Source organism: Castor canadensis, chromosome 19 (genome assembly GCF_047511655.1).
Source record: "Castor canadensis chromosome 19, mCasCan1.hap1v2, whole genome shotgun sequence".
Taxonomy (NCBI): domain Eukaryota; kingdom Metazoa; phylum Chordata; class Mammalia; order Rodentia; family Castoridae; genus Castor; species Castor canadensis.
In genome coordinates, this window is record NC_133404.1 from 1,330,898 (window position 1) to 1,356,128 (window position 25,231).

Genomic DNA, 25,231 nt, shown 5'->3' on the forward strand with positions numbered 1-25,231 from the left:
GGAACAGGGAGCAGGTGGCTTGGATGCAGCCTTCCTGCCTCCTGCCAGGAGTGGTCAGTGGGAAGGGACCTTGAGGGGATCGGCTGGCTGAGGGGTGGGTGGGGTGGGATCTATGGGACCCTCCCTCTTCCTCTCCCCCTCACCCCCCACAGTGCAGAGCAGAGGGGCCAAAGGCAGACCTGAAGCTGTACTGCAAGGCACATTGACAACCAATGTCCTTTTGTGCAAGCTAGAAAATGGCGCCCCCTCTAGGCAGAGTTGGCCTGTGTCAGGGCGTGTGTTGGGTGAGCGGAGGAAGACACTGGACCATACCAGGGGGCTGGGCAAGGCAGAAGAGTAGTGGACCAGATGCAGTAGTTTACAGGATGGCTTGTGCACTCGTGTGTAGTGCCCTGCACCTGTCCTCCTGTAGGCACACAGAGTCTTCTGTTACACGTGGGCATGCGTATCACACACACACACAAACATGCTGGCTACAAACATGGCAAGTGTGTGACTACAGAAGCCCCTAGGGCTGGTCTGCTCAGAACACAAAAGGCAGCTGACCATGCTGCTGTCCTCCTGGGGTCCGGGGCGGTACATTGAGAGGCCTCAGCATCCTCTGCGTGTCTTGGAGCTCACTGGTCCTGCCCCTCTCAGCATCAGGACCCAGGGGCCCACTTTCACAGAGGTGTGTCTACAGACAAAAGTACAGAAATCAGAAATATCACTTGCTCGGTGAACCTAGGCCAGGAGGGCATCTCTGAGTGTCTTGCGTTGTGGACAGGGCTGGGGACATTAGGCAACTTCAGACAGAAGGTGCTAGAAAAGTCGAGAGGCTCTCAGAATTCTTTGGAATGGGATTTCAGATTGGATGGGAATCTGGGCAGAATCTAGTGACAATGACAGTGACGATGGTCATAGCTGTCTTAGGTGAGGGTCTCTGGAACAGACTCAGGGGTGTGTGTGAGGAGCTGGGCTGTTCATAGGAGACACTCTTGTAGGTAGTGAGGTCAGGCCACATCACAGGGAGCTGGTGTCTACCAGTGCACAGGAAGTCCTAAGCTAGGATGGCCTGCAGAGTGGTGTCCAATGTGGGGAGGACAGCAGGGCCACCAATTCACACCGTTCATTGGCCAGGGACCCACAGGAGGCGGTGTGACCGTGGAACAGGCAGTTTGCTGCAGCCTAAGCAGTTTCTAGTGAGGGCCTGGCTGTGAGTGTCCATCTGGTTAGGTGGAAGGTGGCACCTGGGCTCTGAAGCGATTGGGCAGCACACCGCAGCATCTGCTCCAATAATCGTGAAGAGAGGGTGACAATAGCTTCACCTATGTCACCTACCCTGACCTAGATGCTTTGTCTGTGACCCTGGTCCTCACCAAGCCTTACCAGCCCGGTGACTGGTGCTGAAATCCACCCACTGCCCCAGAGGAAACCACTGGAGCCATTACAGAGCCTTCCCTCTCCTCCCCCCCACAGCACAGTCCATCAGCAGGATTTATTGCTTTGCCTCCACACCCATCACTGGCCCAACCATCAGGCCTTCCCTGGTCAGCTGTCACAGCCAGGAGACACTCTGTGTCTTGTGTTCCATCCTCCATACTGCAGCCAGGATGACCTCAAAATACCACTCTCCTACCCAAAGCACCTTAAATGCTTCATCTTCCTCTTCTTCTTCTTCCTCTTCCTATCTTCTTCTACCTCCTTTCCCTCCCTCCCCACTCTCCTCCTCCTCCTCTTTGCTCCTCCCTCTTCTTCCCTCCTCCTCCTCCTTCTTTTGGTAATACTGGAGTTTGAACTCAGGGCCTTGCACTTGCTAGGCAGGTGCTCCACCACTTAAGCCAGGCTCCCAGCTCTTTTCACTATTTTTTAGATAAGGTCTTGTGATTTTGCCTGGGCTAGCCTGGACCTCGGTCCTCCTACTTAAGCCTCCCGTGATGTGGCTGGGATCACACACATGCACCACCATACCCGGCCCTTTCATTGTTTCTCCTTGTACTTAAAGATAAAGTCCAAACTTCTTTCCATGGATGCAAGGGCCCCATCATTTGATTGGCTGTATCCCTTCAGACCTCCATTTTTTCCTGGCCCACCACTCTCTAGCCAGACTGGCTCTTGACTTTTTGAACATGTCAGGCTCATCCTTGCTCTTGCAGTTTCTCTTCCTTCTGCCTGGAATGTCCTTCCCCCCATTTTCCATGGCTGGTCCTTCCTGTCATTCAGGCCCCAGCTCACAACTACCTTCTTAGGCCTCACCTGACCATGCTAGCTACATTCTTCTGGAGACTCTGGTCCAACCTGGCGTCAAGGGTGAGGCACTTCTCCCACTAAGCAGAACACTCTCGTGCATGCCTATAATCCCAGCTACTCAGGAGGTAGAGATGGAGGTTTGAGGCCAGCCTGGGCAAAAAGCAAGAACCTATCTCAACCAATAAGCCAGCTGACAGTACATGCCTGTAATCCCAGCTACAGCCAAGTGCACAGGGAGGAAGATCACAGACTCTACCTGAAAAATAACCTCAAAGCAAAAAGGGCCGGGGGTGTGGCTCTAATGGCAGAGCGTCTGTACAAGACCCTGGGTTCAAACCCCAGTACCATCAGGCCAGGCCTCCTTTTGAGCCCAGGGTGATATACGAACTGCACAAGCCTCCCTTTGCACGGCACAGTTTGGTGTAGTGTCTGTTTGGGAGAAAAAGCCTCATGTCAGGATCCCAGGGCTGTCTAGAGATCCAGCTGGCCTGGCCGCAGCACATCCCAACTGGATTCTGAATTGTAGGAAGCCAGCAGGGGAGGATAGAACTCAGTTGGGGCAAGTGAGTCAGTTTCCCAGTAGAAAATAGAAAGCCCTTTGCCACTGGATTTGTAATTGCACCGGAAACTGCCTCGCCCTTAGTGGAACAGTGAGGGAACATTTGGTAACTTGGTCTACCAGCCTGGGACAAGTAGTAACAAAGACTAGACTGGAAATATATTTTTTTAAACATGTCTTTCCTCGGGCCATTAAAGAGAAAAACAAGCTCCTGCTGTGTTTGAAGGAAACCTAGTTATTGGGTCTGGCTGTGGCCAAGTCTTTGAAGGACCTGGATCTGATAAGGTCCCCTTTGCCATGGAGCTGACTTTTGGGAAGGGTGACAGGACAGAGGAAAAGAGACCTGAGGCTTCTACTCATGGAGACCCCATCTTCCTGGGGTTCTGTGCTCAGTTCTCATCCATGTGACTAGGGTGCAGACCAGGAGGGTCTGGGTGACCAGGGAGGACCACCGTTCCGGGAAGGACTGCCGTGAGGTCTGGAGAGTTGACGTGGTGAGCGAAGCTTCCTGAAGCTGGTGGGGGTGGGTTGGGCTCCAGTGGAACAGTGGGCTTTGATGGAACAGCAGTGAATGGGCGTCCACCCCATTTCTCCAGCACACATGTGTCTCTCTGTCCTTCCCCAGCTGGGGCTGCTCCACAGTGCCTGGCTGTGCCCGGTCAGCACCTTACCTGGCCAGTTTGTGATTATCTCCAGCAAACACATACCAGAGGCGGACTCTTGGCTGGCACCTTAAAAGGCACACAGTTGGTGTTGGAGTCACTTCATTGATGCCTTCAGAGGAGGTGGGGACCGCTGCCCAGAGAGATGGGGGGTGAAGTGGAAAAACATGGGCTGGCTTCAAAGTGGAGCCCGGGGAGGCTGACAACTGTTCTGCTTTGTGAACAAAGTCAGGCAGAAGGTGGTGCAAGGGAGAACATGAGAGCGGGGCAGGGCGGGAGTCGGCACTTGCTAATTTGAAGTTAATTTTGAACTGCCTTGGAAATCACCATGCAGCATCCAGCTCTGCCTTTGATGGTGGAAAGAAAGCAGCTGCTTTTATTCCTCTTCAGGCCTTGTTTCCCCCCCCAGCGGTGAGGCAAATTAGGCAGAGCAGCAGTGGAAGTTGCAGTCGGTATCATTTCTCAGGGAAGAGGAGCTAATGCAGATGGGGTACTCTACGAGTGGTGACATTTGTCCCACCCATGCTCCCACACATGTCTCTGGCATCTTCAAAGACAGCCAGCGAGGCCGGCTCTGTTACAAATGGAGGGCCCCTGGTTCTAACCTCCAGTGTTCCCGCGCCATGCAGGAACATGTTGGGAACCCTTTTCTCAAGCAAGACCCAACTCCTTACACCCCACAGCAGGAATACCCTACAAGACAGCTCCTCATTTACATCAGTAGTGCATGTTTTTTATTTTTACTATCAGCTCAGCTGTAAAAATCAACCCCCCGGAGGTGCCCTCTGCAGCTATGCAGTGCACACTCGTGTCCTGTTCTCACATGCACCTTTACATCGAATGTCACCAGGGATTTGGGAAGCTGGTCTGTGCTGCCTGAGACCCTTGTAGGGCTGTTCTGAATGAGCACCATGCTGACAGTTTGCCAGCTGCCCCAGAGGAGGGATGGGATGGCGCTTGATCCTGTGATGGGTAGAAGATGGAAAAACCGTCATTTCACAACTGCCCGTGGTTCCTCTCTTGATAGAGGTGCCGACTTTCATCTCTCAGCAGATAAGTCCTTCGCGTTGTGGAAACCACCCTCGGGTCCGTGAAGTGAGTTTGCACCTGCTGATCTGGGAAGAACAGAGAAGCAGTCGGAAGGTGTGTTAGACAGGAGTGGAGGAGGTTGATTCGCTGCATGTGGCCGTGCCAGAGCTGGGTCTGTGCTTTCTTCCTTCATTGCTTGGCTCTGCTTCTCTCTGCATTCAGACCTCTTGTGGAACCCCAGGATTCTGTCCTGACCGCTCCTAGGCATGAAGGTCTTTCCTTCTCCTAGGCCTGCCTGCCAAATGCAGGCTTGGGGAGTCAGCTCAACTCTGGCTCGGCCACCTGCATTCTCTTGTTGGATTGACAGGATCTTAAGGCCTCCTCATAGTGACCACTTGGATGAGTACACAGCTCACTGTGGCCCCCTACAGTGGCCCACATGGGCCAAAGAGGGGGATATATTGTATGTCTGCAATGTTTTATGAAGATGTTCTTGTTAGTCTTACAAACCTGCACTACAGGTCTGAGTATGGGTAGGAGATGATTGGGGAAGGAGGACGTTGTATCATGGAATGGTGGTGGGGGAAGGGCACCGACCCTGGCACCCCACAGCGGGAACACCCTAGACCTGTGCTGTCCTTAGAAGTATAGGTGAGGGAAAAACATCAATGTGAAACTGCCCTGTGTGGCTTTTCCAAGCCACCACCCTGCCTTCGATTTAACAGACACCAGGACGGACGGCCCCTCTGGCTGGTTCTGACCACGATTTTCTCCTCATTCATCTGATTCCAGCTCCTGCACCTACTAAATAAAACCTCTGTCAATAGGTATATGGTTTTCTGTGCTCTGTTCCCATAGCTTTTGCCCAACCATTCCTTGTGGCAGGAAAATGTCACCTGGCTAGGATTCTGGACAGACAGAGCCAGTTGGATGTACTGCTCTCAGACAGCCTCGCTACTACACTCAACTCAATCATTCTGACTGAAAACCTTACAACTTGGTTTGTCACACATTGAGAGGCCACACAGACGGCGGTCAACCTGTGTCCTGATTGACGTAGGTCCCTCTTGGGGGCCTCCAAAAATTTTAAACAATACTTTCTTTCTAGGGGCCCCATATGCACCCCTGGGACCCATACTTCCTGTGTGGAAGGCAGATATCACCTTGTTTCCCTCTTGAAATAACAGTGACCTGACCCTTAGGCACAGTCACAAAAAACACCCCTTCCCGCCAAGCATCTAAGTCAACCCCACTGGTAGATCACAGACCCCTCAGACTGTAATTACTCAGGGGAGCTTCCCATTTGGGCATCAGACTCATTTATGCGTGCCCTGGGGATACATTTCTCTATGAGGGAGGCCTCTGATAAGCAAGGGGGGGGGGCATGAAATTTGTGCCTGAGTTTAGCTTACCCCACTTTGGCTAGGGCCACGTCAGCTTTGACTCACCATCCAGGATTGTTACAGAGCACGGAATGACCTGTCAATTTCCTTGCAGGCCAGTCCATCCTCTACCTGGACATTTGCTTTGGCCTAGTGGAAGGGTGAGTACAGGACCCATGGGGTGGAGATCTTTACGTAGCTTCCTAAGATAGACCTGATAATTATGACTTCCACTCATGTGTCTTGCTGCTTGGAGTCCTCTTGGCAGTGGTCTTGTTTAATCCCTTGTTTTCAGTCAGAAAAGTGACAGAACAAATTTGGTTCCACCCTCTTTGGCTGAATTACAGTGACTGATCAAGTGGGATATGAAGGATAAATTTGTCAAAAAGAGGGTGGGTGTGTCAGCAGACAATTTCCCACTGGTCTTCTGAGTGCTGCACTGACTGCCTGTGTTCAGAGAATCTTTTCAAGGATGTTATATTGCAGACAACCTTGGCAGATGGGGTCTCCCATCAAAGCCAAGGGCAAGCAGGCCTTGTGTTTACCAGAAAAGGTTCACTTTCCCTAGCCAAGGGTCTCTCCTGTGGCACACCCCACTACATGTACAGGTCGTCTGGCCCTCTGGGATTTGGGGTTTAGGAAACTGATGTGAGAAAAATGCTGCTTATTCTGGCTCAACTACTTCTGTGAGTAGTGAGCTCTGTTGTCTCTGACCCAGGAGTCTTGTATCTTCTGCCAGCCTCCATGAGACTAAGGCGGGCTCACTTGCTGGCTGGCGAGTGGGGTAAAATCTGTGAGAGGCCTCACAGTTCTTGACAGCAGTGCCTGGCTGGACCACTCTCGAGTGTGGTGTGTATGTGAACATTATCCCCTGTGTGCGTCATGGGAAGACGAACACTGAGAGGACTCTCCCCTTAGACTTGACTTTACCAGACTGAGCTGGCTGACAGGTTGGGGAGCACCCTCCTCTGACCGGGGCCTGAATTAACCTATGCAAAGAGGCACAAAGATCTGGCAGGCTGGCTGGAGGATGACTGGGGTCCCACCACCCTGAATTTCTACCACAGTCCTCCAAGTGCTTCAGCCCCTGTTTTCCTATCTGCCAAGCAGGGAAATTGCAACACTTCCTTCTGAGAGTTTTTGTGGGGACTAAGAATCAGACTTGGCACAAGCAAGCCCCAGTGAAGACAGCTTTTGTCATTACTGTCACTGTCAGTGATCCCCAAAGTCTTTATTGTGCCTACCTTGACTTGTTCTTTGTATGGCACGTGGTTCCCTCTTAACAGTCGGTCTGTAATCTAAGTTTATCTTTTTGACACTGAAATTGGCCAATTTACATGGTGCCCCTCACCACAGTCTCTGGATGTGACTCTAATCTAATTAGCCTAATTTCAATTTCCTGGATTTAATTACTTTTAATTCAATTAATTTAGAATGCAGTACACAAGGTGATTAATTAAGAAACATTACTGAGAGATTCCAAAGGTGAATTGAAGTGTGTAAGTGTTTAAATATTATTGTGGCCACATCCACCAGTTCTCACTTTACAGGGAAGTCTCTGGGAGGGGCAGAGCTCAGAGAAGTTGGTGGGACAGAGACTCAAACCAAAGCCACCTGACACTAGACACTGTGGTCAGCAGCCCTGAGGAGGCAGCAGTTGACTCTGGGGGATAGCAACTTGGGATGAAAGAATAAACTCTGGGAAACAAGGACAAACTTTATCAGCATAGTGATACTTCTCTGTGGGATTTCCCTGGACATGGTAAATGAGCACGCAACCAGGCTCCCTCTGGGCCGTCCAGCACTTTCCTTGTTTTCTTCCTTTTTGCTCCCCATGTTTATCAAGTACTGGAATAATGGGCAATAATAGTCTTCTCAACAAATACAAAGATATAGTGCCCTGTCCCTGGCTCTTTTCTGTGTGCGTTTACATTTATTGCTCATTTAATTGTTGCAGGATTTAAGGACGGGCAAGTGTTGCTTAACGACAGGGATGTGTTCTGATAAATGTGTTGTTAGTTGATTTTGTCATTGTGTGAACATCACAGAATGTGCTTTCAAAAACCAAGATGGCTTTGGTGTCAATAAGAGGTCTGTCGTGGACCAATAATTGTTTTGCTACAAGTGAGGTGCTGTCATTTCCATCTTCCAGAACAGGGCTGGCTCTGCCAGGGATTACTGTTATTTGTGTCATTCAAAGGGACCAGTCATAGTGAATTGCAGGCTGTGGCAGGCAGGTTGGGGGACAATTTATAGGGCTTTAGGTCACATTGTGACTTCCACTTCAAAAAGTAATAATAGCAGTAAAATGGCGAACACTTGCAGGGCACTTACTGTGGACCCTGTGTGCCACAAATGCCTGTCACATGGTGACTGGGACATGGCTCCCCCACCCCTTGCTCACTGAGGGAAGGTTGCCTGGGGCTTCCCACAGCTCAGCTGGGGAGGTCAGGGTGAGCCAGACTCTTTTTTGTCTCTGGGCCATTGAATTGAAGAGGTGATGGAGTCTACTTATCAGCAGGAGTCAAGACTGCAGTTTTGATGAGCCAGGGAGCACAAACTGGCCAGAGCTGCTGCCTTGATCCAGACCTTCCTCCCTGAGCTATGCCCTGTGCCCTAAGCCAGACCTTTCATCCTGATCTCCATCCTTCACCCTGAGCAAGAGCCCCTGCCTTGAGCTGGATACCTCGAATGAGCAGGCTCCTGCATCCTGAGCTAGATCCCGCACTCTGAGCAAACCCCTGTCCTGAAATTCAGCTTCAATTCCAAGGCCATTCATTTAAAAATGGGTCCACTGAGTATCTTTAGGGCTCTGGTCCCTGTTCTCCCAGGATGCTGGGCCATGGTCCAGGCCAGGGAAGGAGCCAGCAGTGTGTGGGATTCCACTTGCTGATGCATACACAGCAGTGTCTGACCAGCCTGGGCCCTCTCGCCTGGAGGAGTAAAAATATAGGAACTGCCTTTTCATATATGTCCTGTGAGTGGATGATAGGTGAAATTCACAGGGAGACTCTGTAAAAATAGATTTTCCCATAGACTGGGCTGTCTTAGCTGGAATGAGCTTTTCAATAGACGGGGAGTCCCCATCACCAGGGGAGGAGGGGGAGTAAGGAGTGGGGGTGGGTGGAGGGTGGTGTTTGAGCAGACACCAATAGACAATAATTTGCTCCTTTGCTCTTCTCTTTCTAAAATGCTCTTTCCTATCTTTTCTGCCCATGACTCCTATTCAACCTTTAAAATTCAACTAGAGGAATCATTTTCTCCAGGAAGGCTTTCCTGCAAATCCTACCCCCACCCCAAAACTGTGCCAGGTGCCCATGGCATTTCCATAATGCCCCAGGCATATTTTTATTATTGTGCTTGCCATACATCACAATGACCTGCTTATAAATTTGTTCCTTCACATCCTCTGCATGCCATACCCATCTCCCCACCACCTGCCAGGTAGACATAATTTCTCCCAGTTGAGGGAGGTCATTCATCATGGCTAAGGATGACCCCCTGCATGGCTTGTTCATGCAGCCAAAAGGAGACCAAGCTGGTTGGATTTGGTTCTCAAGCCCAACGTCCATGATCTGTCTACTGCGGGACACAGATCCCGTACTCTGTCCTTGTGAGGGCACAGCTCCTGTGAGGCTTGAGCAGCTGTGTTAGTGAGCTTTCTCTTACTAAAATGAAATAGTGAGGCAGCAAGCTTATAAAGAGGAAAGGCTTGTTTAGCTCACAGTGTTGAAGGTTAAGTTAAAGATCAGGTGGCCTCATTGGTTTGACTTCTGGTGAGGACAGCAGTTAGTGACATATTTTGGCAGGAATACATATATGTAAGAGCTCATATCAGCAAACACGAAGTTAGAGAGAGAGAGAAAGAGAAGTGATGCCCCACTTCTCAATAGCTGAAGGACCTCCTACTAGGTCCCACCCCCCAGGTTCCACCACCACCATGGGACCAAGCCTTTAATGACAATGGACAGTTGGGGGACACTCAGACCATACTCAACTCATAGCAGCAACAGAAGCAGCAGGGGAACTGCCACCGAGGATTGGCACAGGGCCATCTTGGTGTAATGTCAACCTGTGGGTCCTTGACATACCATGTGCACAGCCAGATCACCACCAGACCGGCTCATCAGCATGGACTCAGTGTGAACCCACTGAGGTCAGGGAGAGGCCAGGAGGCAATGGGAACAGGGAGTCAAAGCCTGGGCCTCTCCCGGATCTGTGGGGACTCGTTTGAGCAGGAGCCAAAGCCCCTCTTAACACCCTTATTCCTTCATCGAACAGAGGTGAGGAGAGCCTGGCCCGAGGTTTTAGGCTGGATTCCACTCCCATTAAGACTGCGGCTGGCCCCAAAAGATTAACTCACAGCCCTCCGTGAAAGCTAATCCAAGTGGAAACTCCACCTCCCCCTTCCCTCACACCTCAGCAGATTCGGGGGAGGCCCAGCGCTGAGTTATGAGGATTTGTGGGAACGTGCAGTCTCTGGCTTTTAAACGCTCACTCACTCTTTGCGACGTTGGCAATCCTCTGCCTGTAAATCGTGGCTGGTATTTCTTAGCCTTTCTTTGCCAGCAACACGGAGGCCTGCAACACCTTTTCCGTGCAGTAGCCTGTGAAAATATTGAAGTTGGGCCCAGAAAAACACCAGCATAGAAAGGGGAAACTTTGATGTTTGCTAGTTATTTTCAGACAACCCTTGCCAAATCTTAATTTTCCTAGTTTACAAGTAAGGGATTCTGACCATCTGTCTGCTGTCAACCGATGTTTGTTTGGATGAAGGTTTTTTTTTTTTTTTTTTTTCAACCAATCTAGCACTCCTGTTCTTACAAGTAGTTTATTGGACTTCATAAATGTCAGCTTTTTACATGCATTTTGTAAGCAGCTTATGATTCAGTATTTAATCAAAATTGAGCAGTCAGCTTCTGTAATCAATCTGATGAGGGCGTTCACAGCAGAGGGAAGTGCAAAACATCCAGGCACCAGGACTTCTGTCTCCTGTGTGTCTCGGGATGGAGTTGAAGGCATGGGGGCGTTAGAGTGACAGGGAAATAAACACCTCTTTAGTTCCTACTGTGTGCTATTTTGTGATTGTGTTCGGTTTCACTTGCCAAAACCCAGACTGCCTAACAAACCATTCCAAACTCAGTAGCTTAAAAAGTTCAGCATTTTTTTTTTTAAAGCTCATTGAGAAGTCTTTCTGGCCTTGCTGAGATCTTACATGCCTGGGGATAGGCCTGCTGTGGGTGACTTTGGGTGGCCTCATCTAGGCCACCTAGGACAACCTGGCCCCTCTTGTCTCGTCTCTTTCATCCCTTAGCTAGCACGTCCTCATGCTGAGGGCAGAGTGCACAGGCAAGCAAGCCCAGTCACGTAAGCACGGTCCTGAGTTCTGCTGGGACACATTTGTTCATGTCCCATTGGCTGCAGCAAGTAACGTGACCACACTCTGAATCAAACAAGGGATGTGTTAGTCCATGCCGGTGACCGTAACAAAATACCGTAGCCTAGGTGATTTATGAATGACATCAATTTATTGCTCACAGTTCTGGACACTGGGAAGTCAAGATCCAGGTGCATCCACTACAGATTTGGGGACTGGAGAAGGTCTGCGTCCTTCATAAGTGACATGTTTTATCGCCTTGCCTTCACATGTTGGAAGTCCAAAGCAACTTTCTAGGGCTCCATTTGTAAGGGCCACACCCTCATGAACCAACTACCTCCCAACCTCCTCCCCCAACACCATCACTGTGTGATCGGCCTCAGCATATGAACTGTGAGGGACAAAAACATTCGGACCGCATCAGGGGGATAGACTCCATCTCTTTACAGTTGGTGAAATTACAGAGCCACAAGCCAAAGCCATGGGTACAGGGAAGGGTGAAGAAGAACCAGGGTCCAGGGGCCATCAATCTAGCCCAGTGATGCTGAAAATTCATGAAGGAGGTAACCGTTAACATCCCAAAGTACAGATGGAAAATTTCTGACCTTGAGTCATCTGCCAGGTTTCTCAGCAATGAGCGATGAAGCCGGAATTCTTCCTCCAGTCTCTCTCTAAGCTGCTTACTTTCACTCTCTTTAGGAATAGGTAAAGCCAATCCTTCAACATTAAGCTTCCCCTGCAAGGGCCCAGTTGGAGGCTGGCACAGCTGCCTGGACAATTAATTGTCTTCTGGATCCCCAAGCAGCTGGGGGCTTTGGGAGAGATTGCTGTGCTTGCTGCCACTGCCCTGGAGAGCTGTCCTATGGATCACGTGGACACCGGTATTTTTTGAAACATCGAATCTGATGCTTCCTAAAAACCTGAGAATCATGGATTCCAGTGTCTGGCCAAGGGACCTCATATTTAGCTCTCTTTTCCGTCATCCTCTCTTCCTAGCTGAGTCATGAAAAACACCTGTAGCTGGAAGGACATTGTTGGCCAAGAGCAGTAGACATGGACCAGACCAGCAGGGAGGGCAGCAGCTGAAGGAAATCCCTGGCTCAGTTTCCCATTCCAGGCCAGCTCCCCTCCCCCCAGGGCATGCTTCGTGTTACCAAGAGTGCTACAAGTAGTCACGATGAAGGCTGCTGGGACCCTCTCCTCTGCCAGGGTGGGGCATGGCCTGAGAGCAAATCCTGATGCTGTTGGCTTGGTACCTGTGAGAACCTCCTGACCTTGTGACGCCAGTTTCTGCAAACTGGGGCTCAGATCACCTTGGCCGTGGGGTCTCTGTACACACTGAATCAACGTTTGGGATCCTGGGTCTTCCTCACTCTGTACTCTGCACCTGAGGCTCAGTTACAACTCTGGGGAGGTGGGGAGTCACCCACCTGTCCTAACGGTGGCGCTGCAGTGCCTTCCCAGCAGCCTTCCACATCAGCTACCTTCCCTCAGGGGCAGGGCAGACCCACATGGAGGTTTTGCTCTTTGCAGCTCAATACCCGTTAGGAAGCCTCTGGTTAATAAAGCATTAATGCTAAATTATGGAAGGGATGGGAAAGCCAGGGAGATTCAGATAAACAGGGGTGGGGAGGAGGTCAGACAGGGCGGGAGAGGTAGATGAAGGAATAATGACTGAAGGTCCACGAACAAGATGTCTTCTTGGGTGTAACTGTGTGGTTTTTCTTGTAGCCACACTACCGTTCAGTCCCAATAGTGCTTATATTTTTCAAAGCATCACCATTGTAGAGTCATTCAAGGATCTTCATGGGCAACTTCATTTCCAGGAAGTCTCTGGGATAAACAGAAGTGCCTTTGTGCTGGGGACATCTATGTCCTGATGGCTGATGACAACAGGGCAGGGCAGTGATGTGGAGGGACCCTGAGCTTCTGGTGCCAGTTCTGACCTGACACTCTCTCCCTGTGGGACCTTCAGTAAGTCAATTCCCAACTCTGGACAAAGTTTAGAATCTAGAAATTGTTCTGTCCTTCTGTGTGGTGACTGTAATGAGCTCAAAATATTAGCTCCAAGGTTCTTCTTGTGATTCTAAAGAGGCAGAACTTTGGATGGGTGGTGTTGATGAGTGGTGTGGTGAAAGGGCAGAAGCGGGGACAGAGGCAGCTTTCTTGGGGTGGAGCCTGTGAGGATGCACACCTGTTACACTTGACGACCCTAATCAAGGCTACTTCTTGGCCACTGACTGATTGACCCACTCATTTTCTTTTGACCAGGCCAGGTCAGGGTGCTGTGCCCCCAGGATCAGGGGACAGTGTGCCCCAAGAGAAGAGGTAGCAGCTCTTGAAACAGGAAGTGGTTGGATTGTTCCTTGGAGAACTGGGAAGCCAGTAAGCACCATCTGGTCTCCTTGTGTCCACTTCCGCCTTGTAGGGTGACTTTCAAATGGCTAGCAGAGTGACATTGCACCCATGAGTTTGGTGGAGGGGGGGTCATATGCAGTGGAGATAAGAAGTGTCTTGGCAATTTCAGGCTTCATTTTACAAATTCATGCACAATTTATAAAGAGATACTCTTCTTTCCACAGTATATCCATGTGTGCATCTCCTTGCACATGTGTGCAAACAGAATCTTGGAGAAGCTGCTGCTGTGGGAAGAGCTGCTACCCCTTTCTGTGGCCTCCTCCACTCTCTGGAGCCTGCATGTGCCCCTCCCCTGCCCTGGGTGTACATACCCACCCAGTGGGTCCATCACTTCAATTACCAGGAACTGGGAGACAGTTCGGGTGTCAAGGGTTACAGTCATGACCTGCTCAGTGTGATTTAGCTGAAACTGCTCAGGGAGTTATAAGACCTGCCCAAATTCTGGCAGTAACTGAGATTACAGCCCTGGTCCCTAAACCTAAATCCCACCACCCATCACCATATGCTGCTCCCAGGAATACCTATTACCCCTTCTGTCTATCTGGCACATTGCTTCTTTCTGGGGGCCCAGCATTCTGTCAATCAAATAGAAGGTGTGATTTGCCCCTGAATCCACCTCTGTCCACCACAGTGGCCAGAATACCTTGCTTCCCATACCTGGCCTCTCCTGTGAGCCCTTTTGGATTACAAGACAGGAAGATCAGATATATGGGGTCCTGTTTGGACCTGAGCCAGACAATTGGCAAAGACTCTCATGCTCATCCCAAGATGGTGATGGGGTGGATTCTGGGAGAGTAGGGTAGGTTGGGAGCTGGTCCAGGGCTACATCCAAACTGAATAGGTGAATCTAGCTACATCAGCCTGGGAGATGCCAGGGACTCTGTCTGAGGCTCCATATTATTCCAGCCCTTATCAGTGACTTGAGTGGAATTTCAGATGGGGAAGAAGGGTGAGCATTTATTGAGCAACACTGCCATATTGGACAATAATTTATGTGACACCTCTCAGTATGACTACCAGGTAGGCTGTGTTGCTCCTTTACAGACCAAGAAAATGAAGGCTCAGAGAGGTTAAGTAACTTGTCCAAGGTCTCTCAGCCATTGATGGGTCAGACTCAAAGGCAGACCACTGATTCCCATGTGGCACTAAGCTGTCGTATTACTGAGGCAGGATCCCAAAAAATCCTGAAATGAATGCTGGACCAAAATGACTGCACATACCGAGATGAAAGGTGACAAGACCTCTGTACACGCTGGGCTTCAGATGCAGACAGGATGTGGGGGAGCTGGGTGAACAGCACAAGTGAAAAGGTATTGGGGTTTAGTTGACAGGAAGTTTCATATGAGTCAACGGTGGGATATGGCAGCCAGCAGAGCTGATGTCACCCTCACCTCCCCAAGTGGAGGTGCGACAACAGTGAGGGATGACACCCTCCGTTGTCAGCTCTGACCAGGAAGCAGAACGCAGGGCTGGAAACCTCTGTGAGAGAGGGCGTGGCTGCCTGCCAGGAGGACCAGGCCACCAGGAGGACCGTGGGAGGGGCACTTTGTTGCTCTGTGTACCGCACCTGTCCTGTGGCATCTCCTACGTGGACTAGTATCTTCCCGGAGCATCTATAGGCACTTCGCGATCTCTGTGCACTTGCCTTACGTGCTTTGGGAACAGGTGGTACGTTTAGTTTTGAATTTTTATTACTGTAACCTGAGTGGAAGTGGGAATTCCTGTGACCTCGTGTGGATGTGAAGGTACACCCAAGAAGCACCGAAAGGAACCCAGAAGGCCCATGTGGGCTCATGTCTCAGAGAGTTGGAAAGTGGTGAGGTCCCTTTTACTTCTCCATCTTTCAAACTTCTGGAAACATTCATTCTCCTGACACCTAGCCAATGGGATGTGCCATCTGTCTCCATTATATAGATGTGTTTAATGTCTGTGTCTTTTTGTTTTTGTTTTGGTCCCTCCTTCCCCCCATTCTACTTCATTCTTCTTTGGTTTCTTTCTGTGTTACTCCTGACCCAAACTCCTCCTCCCTACTATAGAGAGGAGGATCTGCTTTAGCGAGCCAGAGGCACCTCCCTCCAGGCTCCAGCACTATGTATGGCTCCCTACTTCCCTGGGAACTGGAATGGCCAAAACAGAACTCTTCTTTGAGACCTGGGGAGGGGGAAATGGAAGAGTGGTGGGAGCATGGTGATCGGGGAGACGTCAAGGAGGCTGTGGAAGCTCTGCAGACCAATCTGGTCCTAGCACACAGCACTGAGGTAGAAAAGCTTGGCCACCCAGGCTTAACAAAGCCCAGTGCAGATGACTGCCATGTTGTGACAGCACTTGAGGTGAATGCAGGAGGCAGAAGCCCTGTTATCTTGCATGGTCCATTTCCATTCCGTGCAAGGTTGACTCTTGTTTCTGTAGCACCATGCCCTACATCTACTGGGAAATGTCAGCTGTGGGAGAGATGGCACACCCCACATAGTCCATGTGCCCCCCACTTCCCAGCCTCCTTTGCAGCTATGCTGGGGCTGTGTGCATCCTTCAATCGATTGGCTGACCCTGGGGCAGATAAGAGCAGGTGTCCCTGTTCCTTCTCTCTCTTCACAGTAGAGTCTTTGAGGCCCCGTGTCTCTGTTGCCATACATAATGGACTGGCTTCCACCTCCCATGGCCCCCAGATGACAAGAAGTCTAGTCTCACTATATGAAGCCTTGAGATGTCACTGCTGTGTCCCAGTCCTGGGAATACCTGGCGTGTCAGAATTAACTGGATAATTAACTGGATAATTGCTACTCTCCAGTTCTTTACTTAAGAAGGAAGAAGCTGTCCCAGGAGCCACCGGGCAGCTGATGGATGTCTTCTCTCACTGTCATCATGCAGCCAGATGGCACTTCCTGTTTGGCAATGCCTCACGTGGGCTCTCTCGTCCCCCACTAGCTCTGCCAGTCACCATCCTACACAGTCAAGTGTGCACAGAAGTAGAGGCTTGCCAAAAACACATCCTTGTGTCTGCCGAGGAGTGTCTGTTTGAGGACGAAGGTTCTAGAACACATTCAGAGGTGGAGGGGATGCCTGGGAGACATGGACTCTGTGTCCAAGGTGGACAAGTGGAACTCGCTGTCCGTCAGGGTTTTTGGTGGGAGTGGGCGCTAAGAGGCCGGTCCTGAGTGGGGAGGTGGGGCCTGGGAGGGAAAGGATGCTCAGGTAATTTTTAAACCCCTTCCAACCCCGAGAGTCCCCAGCTTACTGTTTCTTTTTTTTTTTTCTGAAAGTGTGTGAATAGGTAAATTTCAGTCACCAAGACATTAAAAGAAATAAAATAGCCTGCCTTAATGAGCAAATAAAATTACCACTGAAAATGGTTTTTTCTGAAAGGTACAGTCTCACGAGATCAATGTTTTCGGCTCTCGTGAGGCCAAGAAACGTTGAGGAGTGGTCAGGAAGGTACACGGAGATTATCAGCAATTTACACCTCAACCGCAATGAGGGCTGCACTTGGGGAGGAGTCACGGTCTCCAGACGGGCCAAAGCCATCACGGTAGCAGCCCCACACTAAGGACAGCCAGGCTTTATCTTGTACAAAGTGCTCTCCCCACATCCTGACCACTCAGACATCAGCATCCGCGAGCTATCGTATGTCATAAGTTATCATATATATGTCTGAGCTTATCATGGCCTCAGGGGACCAGAGCTGTCATTTCCATTTTATGCACACCTAGTGTAGGGTCGTTTTCACAGATTTCCCCACAATCCCATAGCAAGTAAGGGGGAGGCCCAAGGTGAGCTCTGATCCTTTGACTCAGAGTGACAGATTTTAAATAAAAGCTAAGATCTGCTGTTGGCTCCAGAAGCTGGAGTTGCAATCGCTCAGAAGTCACCAGTCCTGAGCACCTTCCCTTCCCTGTGGGACTGTGTATGAGGAGCAACCCCTGAGAGAGGATGGCTCTCAGCCAGGGACAGAGGGGTTTTCTTGGGAGAAGTGAAGAATAGAGTCCTGGACTGCTGGTGCTGATTCTGGGTGGCCCATGTCACCACTGTGGAACCTCAGTCTCCTTATCTGAAAATGGGAAGAAAGTCATTGATCTGGTCTCCCATGAAAATGTTCTGTAGGTAGAGCACTTGCTTAGCATGAATGGGGCCCTGGGTTTGATCTCCAGCACCACCACACGCGCACACACACACACACGAGTTCTGTGGGGACCCAATCAATTTGGGAAACCTAAGGCTCTTGCTCCATTAGGAGTCCTTTCGGCTGCAGGTGACAGCACAGCCAGATTCAGTGACTTGATCAAGGATGCTTTAATTTTCCTGATGTGAGAAGTCCAGGGTGACAGCAGGGAGTAGGAGGAAGTGGTTTAATGATGCCATGGGCAACCCGTTCCACTGCTCTGTGCTCACCCATCCTCACACATGTGACCTTGTAAACGCAAGACCAATGGTGTCCCTTCAGTCGTTCCATTCAGGTTCCTAGCAGGAGAAAAAGGGAGGAGTTGGTGCTTTTGTTAGGAATGTGAACATTTTCTTAGACACGCCATAACTGAAATCAAATAAATGCTTGTTTTCTAGATTCAAGAAGGTTGAGGAAGTGGGTACACTGCTACCCCAAATGAGGCCAGGGTTTTGATTCACCTAGCAGGTGGATAGTGGGTGGCAGCTGTAGGCCCTCTACAGCTCTCAAACTAAGACAGGAGCTGGACCTGCAGCCTCTGGGTGAGAGTGACAGCAAATTGGGTCACCTCGTGCAGTGAGGGAACAAAGTGAACCCACATGTCTTACTCTCTGAATGGGGAACAGAGACTGCAGACAAGAGCAGGATCTGCAAAGTCAGGTGGCCTCTCTCTCCTGCCTCTTCTCTCTCTCCCTCTCTGTCCTCCTCCTCCTCCTCCTCCCTCCCGTTCAATGTCATTAGCTCCCTGGCTGGGAGCACCAAATCCTAGGAGCTCATGTGTGTCTGCTCTGTGTGTGTCTCCACCCAAAGATGTCTAACCACAGACCTCCGCTTGACTCCTGGCAACAGGAGAAAACAAAACCACAGCAGTTTTCATTGCTGAAAGAGACAAAACCGACTAGTTTGCTTAAGGAGCCTAGACACAGCAACTGTGTTTCTGGGAGGAAGTGCTAAAGCTTCCAACCCAAGGAGTCTTGGCTGGGTGGCGACATCCCCAGACTGGGCAGCAAGACATCCCAACTCTGCAACTTTAGAGACCGTGTGGTCAGAAGATGAAACCATGAGCCCAGAGTCCAGTGCACCCAGGGGTGGGAGCCCACCTTGCAGACCAGAGGGACCGAGCCAAATGCCACATTCAGGCACTTTACAGCTCCTGGTTTCACAGGACCCAGTGTGTGTCTATTTTTCCTTTCTCTCGTTTTCTGTTATTCATTTTAGCTATCGATTGCTTTGCACTCCATCCTGTCCTTTACTGCTGGGTTGTTTTCCTGACTTCTGATGTGGATCCAGCACCTTTTGTTTTTAGTCTTTCTTCTTTAATACAAAAGCCTTTGGGGCCATATTATCTCCAGAGTTAGGCTTTTCTCAGGGTCTTTTCTTTAAGTTTGGAAATAAAATGTTCCCCTTTTCATCTGTTTCTCAATGGCTTTTAATTTCAGTTTTTAGTGTTTTCTTTGATCCATGGGTTATCTGGAAATATGTTTATTAATTTCCAAGTAGTTAAGCCCCATTAGTGATTTTATTTAATTAAAAATTTCTAGATTAGAGTGAGAGACGGTGGCCTATAAGGTCTCTAATTTTGAATTTAGAAAATTCTTGCTTGGTGTCCAACTGTGTGTTCAAACTTTAGTAAATGTTCTGTGGGAAAGGTCGATTGAACAGGTCAGACTCCCCGACAAGCGTGGAATTCTAGAGACACATGGCCCGGTTTCAACCTTGCTCTTCCCCTTTGCCAGCTGCTCATCCAGTGACAAAAACAGAATTTTACTTTACTTCCCATCTTTAAAATGGGAAGAAGAATAGCTTATTCTTATAACAGTAAAAATAGCAGCCCCCTAGCATTGTGGCAAGTGCTACATGAGATTATGGATTAAAAAGTACCCAAGACAGTACTGGCACAGAAAAGACTTCACAAAACAGAAAGGTTGCTCTTTTTGTTGATATTTTTTTCTTTTTTGCTGTACTGGGATTTGAACTCGGGGCCTGCACCTTAAGTCACTCCTCCAGCCCTTTTTTGTGATGGGTTTTTTCCAAGATAGGGGCTCATGAACTATTTGCCAGGGGTTGGCTTTGAACTCTAATCTTCCTGATCTCTGCCTCCTCAATAGCCAGGATTCATAGGTGTGAGCCACCAGTGCCCAGCTGTTATTTTGTTTTTATCAAAAAGGAAGAAACTTCACTGTCCATGTCCTATGCTAAACTTTATCTCTGGTCCAGAGCTGTAGTTTCTAGTCATTGTGGGAACTGGAAGAAAAGAGGAAGCAGTGGCTCCAAGTGCAGTTACCCTCCGTTTGTGAGAGGTACCTGCCTCCCATGAGATGGGGTCATTTGGCCAGGGAAACATAGGACTGTAGGGTAAAGCCAGGCCTCAATGGCAGGTCTCAACTACCCAGTACCCCTGCCTTTTGCCACTGCTCTCGTTTTCCCCTGAGAGAAGAGATGGTTGACCAGAGCTTAGCTCCTGCGGAAAGACTGCAGGCCCCTGGGGAGTTGTCACCTTCCATCAGCTGGCCACAGGCAGTGAGGTCTAAGAGAAGCTACAGAAAGCGGGATGGATGAGTAGATGAGCATGTTGCTGTTTCATAACTCAGGGGGGAGGGGATAAAGGTAGACTTGATCGGGGTGGGGTGGGATCCTCTTGGGAGCTGTCTGAATCCCTCTGGGACTCAACCCTGACTACCTTGCTTTGCTGGCCCTGGGGTTGACGCTGGCTGAAGCAAGTCCTCCTGGGAGCCTAGCTTGCTTCCTTCCTTCCTCTGCCAGGTCTTTGGAGCTGACCTGGGGCAGGAGCACTGTGCTGGTCTGGGTGGCGTGGCAGCATGGTTGTGCCTGTAAGGCTAAGTGTGGTATGCTACAGGCTATGCCTGCCAATGGACATGGGAGAGAGGCTCGCCTGGTGCCCTGGGGGAGCCAGGAGCCACAAAGCCCTCCAGAGACTGGAAAGGGGAGAGAACTGCAGGACAGAATTACCAGGCGGAAGGTGGCTAAACTATTGAATTGGGTTCTTTGATCTTTGCAGCAAGTGGCTGTTTCTTGGCCAAAGATTCCCTGTGTCCTTAAGCATCTATGACTGTGCAATGTATGACCCATGAGTGACATGAATCCCATAGCTGACATGCTAAAAGTGTGAGTGTGTCTGCCTCTGGGCAGCAGGACTCTGACCTCAGCCATGTGTGTGTGCTGTGGGATTGGCTGTCACCAAGTAGCTTGGAGTTAGTGGTTGACGGTAACAGTTTAAAAAAGTAATTTAAAAAAGTAGTGATTACGAAAATAAAATAACTCCGTGCGTGTAGAGATGCTTTGTAAGTCTCAACACATGCACAGAAGCAAGCTATGGTCTTAGAAATGGTGGCTGATCCCAGCCCTTTGCTAGAAGCTGGGGTTAGGCCTTGTTTCTGGCCCCATGAGTTCTGTGGGCTTTCTCAGGATGAAGGGTTTCCCCATCGTTATCCCCTTCCTCCCCTCCCCATTCCTTCTAATATTCCTGAGTTAAGCACATATTAGAAACCATGTTCTGGGCCAGGAGCTGAATAATACAGATGTCCCTGGCTACCAGGAGAGAGACGTGAGCCAGCAGATGTGTCAGAAGACCAGTGTAATAGCCCACTGGTGTCCCAGAGAAACGTCCAGGTGGGATGGACACAAAGGGAGGCAAGGGGCACAAGTCCTGCAGAGGTTTCTGGAAAGCTTCAGATAGAAAGGCAACACTTAGGGTGGACAAAGGAGCAGGAACAACGAGCAAAGTCCTCGGGGGAAAGTGGACACAAAGGCAGGAAATGTGGAGCATCCACTCACAGCGGGGCACTGGTGAACAGGAGGATCCTAAATGCCACTGCTGAGTCCCATAGTGCAGACTGGGGGTTTATGGAGCTCAGAAAAGTTAGTGGCCCTGAATGAATCCATGGTAGTGTTAGCGTGGAGCAGGGTCAGGCTGCACTGCCTGTTGGGTAGCAAAAGGAGCAGAAGTGCTTAGGGCTTGAAGCGACAGCCTTGGCTTCTTACTCAGGCTCTGACACTTTCTAGCTCTGTGACTTTGGGTCACTAGGAACCTCTTTGAGTTTTGGTTTCATCATCTTTAAAATAGGACAGGTGACCTGCTCATTCCCTTGGAAATCCTGTCCTTGGTTGGAAGGTGAGGAGACTGAGCACATGTACTGGTAGAGGCCAATTCACAGTGAGTGTGGCACTGAGGAGACAGAGTCAGCTGTCAGTACACTCTGAGTCTTTATAGGCTGAGCAAACCCAGGAGGTGTGGGAGCCCAGAGAAGTCTTCACTCGGTCTGGGATGTCTAGAGTTTTCCCAGAAGCACCAGAAGTACTAAGAGAACTTCCTGCACGGTTAAGTGGAAGTCAACACAGGTAGGATGGAAACAGGGACTCCTAGCAGATGAAACAGGGTGGGCAAAGGCAAGGGGGAGGAAACCAAGATCTGTTCTGGCAAAGTAAGATGGGAAACGTGGACACAGGAGAGATGAATGGTAACGGCGGCTGCAGAAGTCTTGCAGGCCAGCACAAAAGACTCTTGTCTGAGGCCAAGGCCATCAGACCACAGACACTGAAGTGGACACTGTTCCCCAACACAGGCCTCCCCTGTTCCAGAGAGGCTAGGTCTGGTCTTCTCAGAAGCCCCTGCAGGGGTGGCCTCCTCAGGCCTGGAGACCTAGTAGGGCTTTCTTAGCTGGGGCACACTTGGCTGCAAAGAATAGCTCTTGCTCAAGCAAACCGATGGCCTTGTGGGAAGGATAAGGCAGAATTTCATAAAACCCAAGGGTGAAAAATGAAGCCCTATGTCTGAGGAACTAGAACCAGGAACTGCAGAGTCAGCCCTGTGGCTCTGCTCCCCTCTCCCGCAATCTCTTCCTCTTTCTTCTCTCCATTTTCAGGGTGACTCTGTCTGTGTGGAGGGAGTGCACAGTTGCTTAGATCCTGCTTCTGCCCCCAAACTAGGAGGCCTGGCTCCAGTGTCCTGGGAGAACTTCTATCTCCATCCAGGGCTCCCCTCAGCCCTGCAGCTAAGAAGGGGATCTCTGGATCTAGCTTTCAGGGAAGTTCCATGCCTTGCCACTGTGGATGGGAAGCCCGGGAAAGCCAGGGTCTCACTGGAGCTGGAGTTAGGGGCATAAACTGGGGTGTGGGCAACTGGACCCTCTATGGCCAGGTTCAGAGCCCTGGGGGACCTGTGGGAGGTGCAGCTCTAGGGAAGAAGACCACCAAGGCTGGAGGCTCCCTGTGAAGAGATGGCTGCCTGGAGGAGGCAGGACCTCTGTGGTGCTGTGGTGTGTCACTTCTCAGTCTGCCCCAGGCTTCATGCAACATCAGCCTGAGGGACCAGAGCCTCTTGGTTGTTTTCCCCAAATGTAGAGACGTGGTTCCCCTTTCCTGGCTCGCGTGCTGCCAGAAGCGGGGCTTCCTAGCGTCCTCACCGACCCAGGAGGCTCTGCGATCATTCCCATACAGAAAGCTTTCCCAAGGAGCAAAGGAGGCCAGTCTAGCTGATAGAACAGATGGCATTCCACTGGGGATGAATGTGGACTCCACTCCTGTGTGTGACAGCCACCTCCTAGACAGAGGACATGGCAGAGTGGCCAGGCGCACAGCCTCTGGCCTCTTATCCACCTGTTACTCCTGTACCAGCACCACGTTACTCCTGGTCAGGACCATGACTGGTCTCCTCACATCTCAGTTTCCCATCTGTGTAATGGGAATGGTACCAAACAGAAGAGACTGTGGTGCTCAGGACTGAATGAGCCACGGGGAGCTGCTCTGTGCACGGGCTCAGTGGTGTCTCTGCCTTGCCTGGCCCCAGTCTCTTGTGGTTATTTGTTGGTTTTCAGTGGACAATTATAGTACCCTGAGGGGCAGCCGCACTGCCTCCCCACTGCTTTTTGAACTCTGCCCTAATCCCCCCTTCCAGGCGTTCCTTCTGGGATTTCTCCTGGGCCCTTTCCTCTTCTGAAATACCCCTCCTGAGAGTCCCTGACCCTCTGTGTCCTTCTCTGTCCCTCCCTGTCCCTGCAGTGCAGCCCTCCTTCACTACAGCTTTGCAGGGGACCCACGAAGGGACTTTCCCTTCTCTTCCCCAAGGCCTACCATTTCAGTTAGAGACAGGGACAGTCTGACACAGTACCTAACAGGACTTTTCTGTGCCTCAGTTTCCTTGTGCGTGACCCGAGGACATTATAGTGCTTTTTTCATAAGGTTGTCGCAAGAATGAAACCAGTTAGTCTTTGCAAAGCACTGACAATATTGCCTGGAAAGAGCTCACTAAAGGTTGCCAATTTCTGTAAAATAGTCTCTAAAAACACGAATGTTAATGGCTATAAATGCCTATTGTGTGGGGTGATCATGATTTTTTAAATTCCTTACTGTTGGGCATTTAGCTGTTTGCATTCTTCACTATTATAAATAAAGCTGCTTGTATATAAGCCTTTCTATTTAATCTCTAATTACTTCCTTAGACGAACTCTCAATACTGTTTGTCTTAGAATGAGGTCCTTTGAAATAAAAGTAAAGCTTATTTTGCAGCAGAGAAAGGAACATATGGAACAAGTTAGCCCAGAAGGGTTCAGGAGGAAGGTAGAAATAGGTTCAAGATGGAATTGGATCTGTGTCAGGATGTCTGACACAGAGCCAGTTAAGAAGCTTCCCTCCAGCGTCCTTCCTGGAGGAGGAGCAGGATCTCTGACTTCTCTGTCTGAGGCAATTCCAAGGGGCTTTGATGCTCTTGGTAGAGAAACAACAACGACAGATCAGTAAACAAAGCTGGAGCTCCACGGGTAATGCCAGACTCCTCCAACCATCAGGGGGCAATGTCGCCTGTTTTGGACTTCCTTTGTTTTGGGCTTTTGTGCTGTGTTTCTCCTGTCTTTCTTCCTTTCTTCCCACCTGTACACTTCTTAGCATCACTTGGAATTGCCACTTTGTCCCCCCAGTCACTCAGACACTTGGTGTCTTCGCCTGAGCTAGACATCGAGACTGTTTTCAGATCAGGACACACTTGCTCTGGATGCGTCACCTCACACCCATCAAACAGATTAAATACCGGCTGCTTTTTTTTTTTATTTTTCCTGTGAAAAATTATAGGAATTATTTTCATAACTTTGCTTTTGAAATTCTTTGGCTTCAAGTAATTCATTTGATGTATGGTTGGCTTTGGTTTCTTGGCAATTATCAGGGGCACTCAGGAATTCTTGCAAAGTGAGAAAACCTAACCTGCACAGCGTTTTCAAACATAATGAAATTTTTATGAATACTAAATGAAACCATTAATGAGGTTGATGGAATATTTTGTTTTGCAGACGTTTCATTAAAATTTTATTAATTTCTATTGCAAAGTTTTCCCTTCATGTTTTAGAGCCATTGATTTTGGTTTTTAGTCTGTACATTTTCAGGATCTCTGAAAAGTTCTCAGGCCTTTTA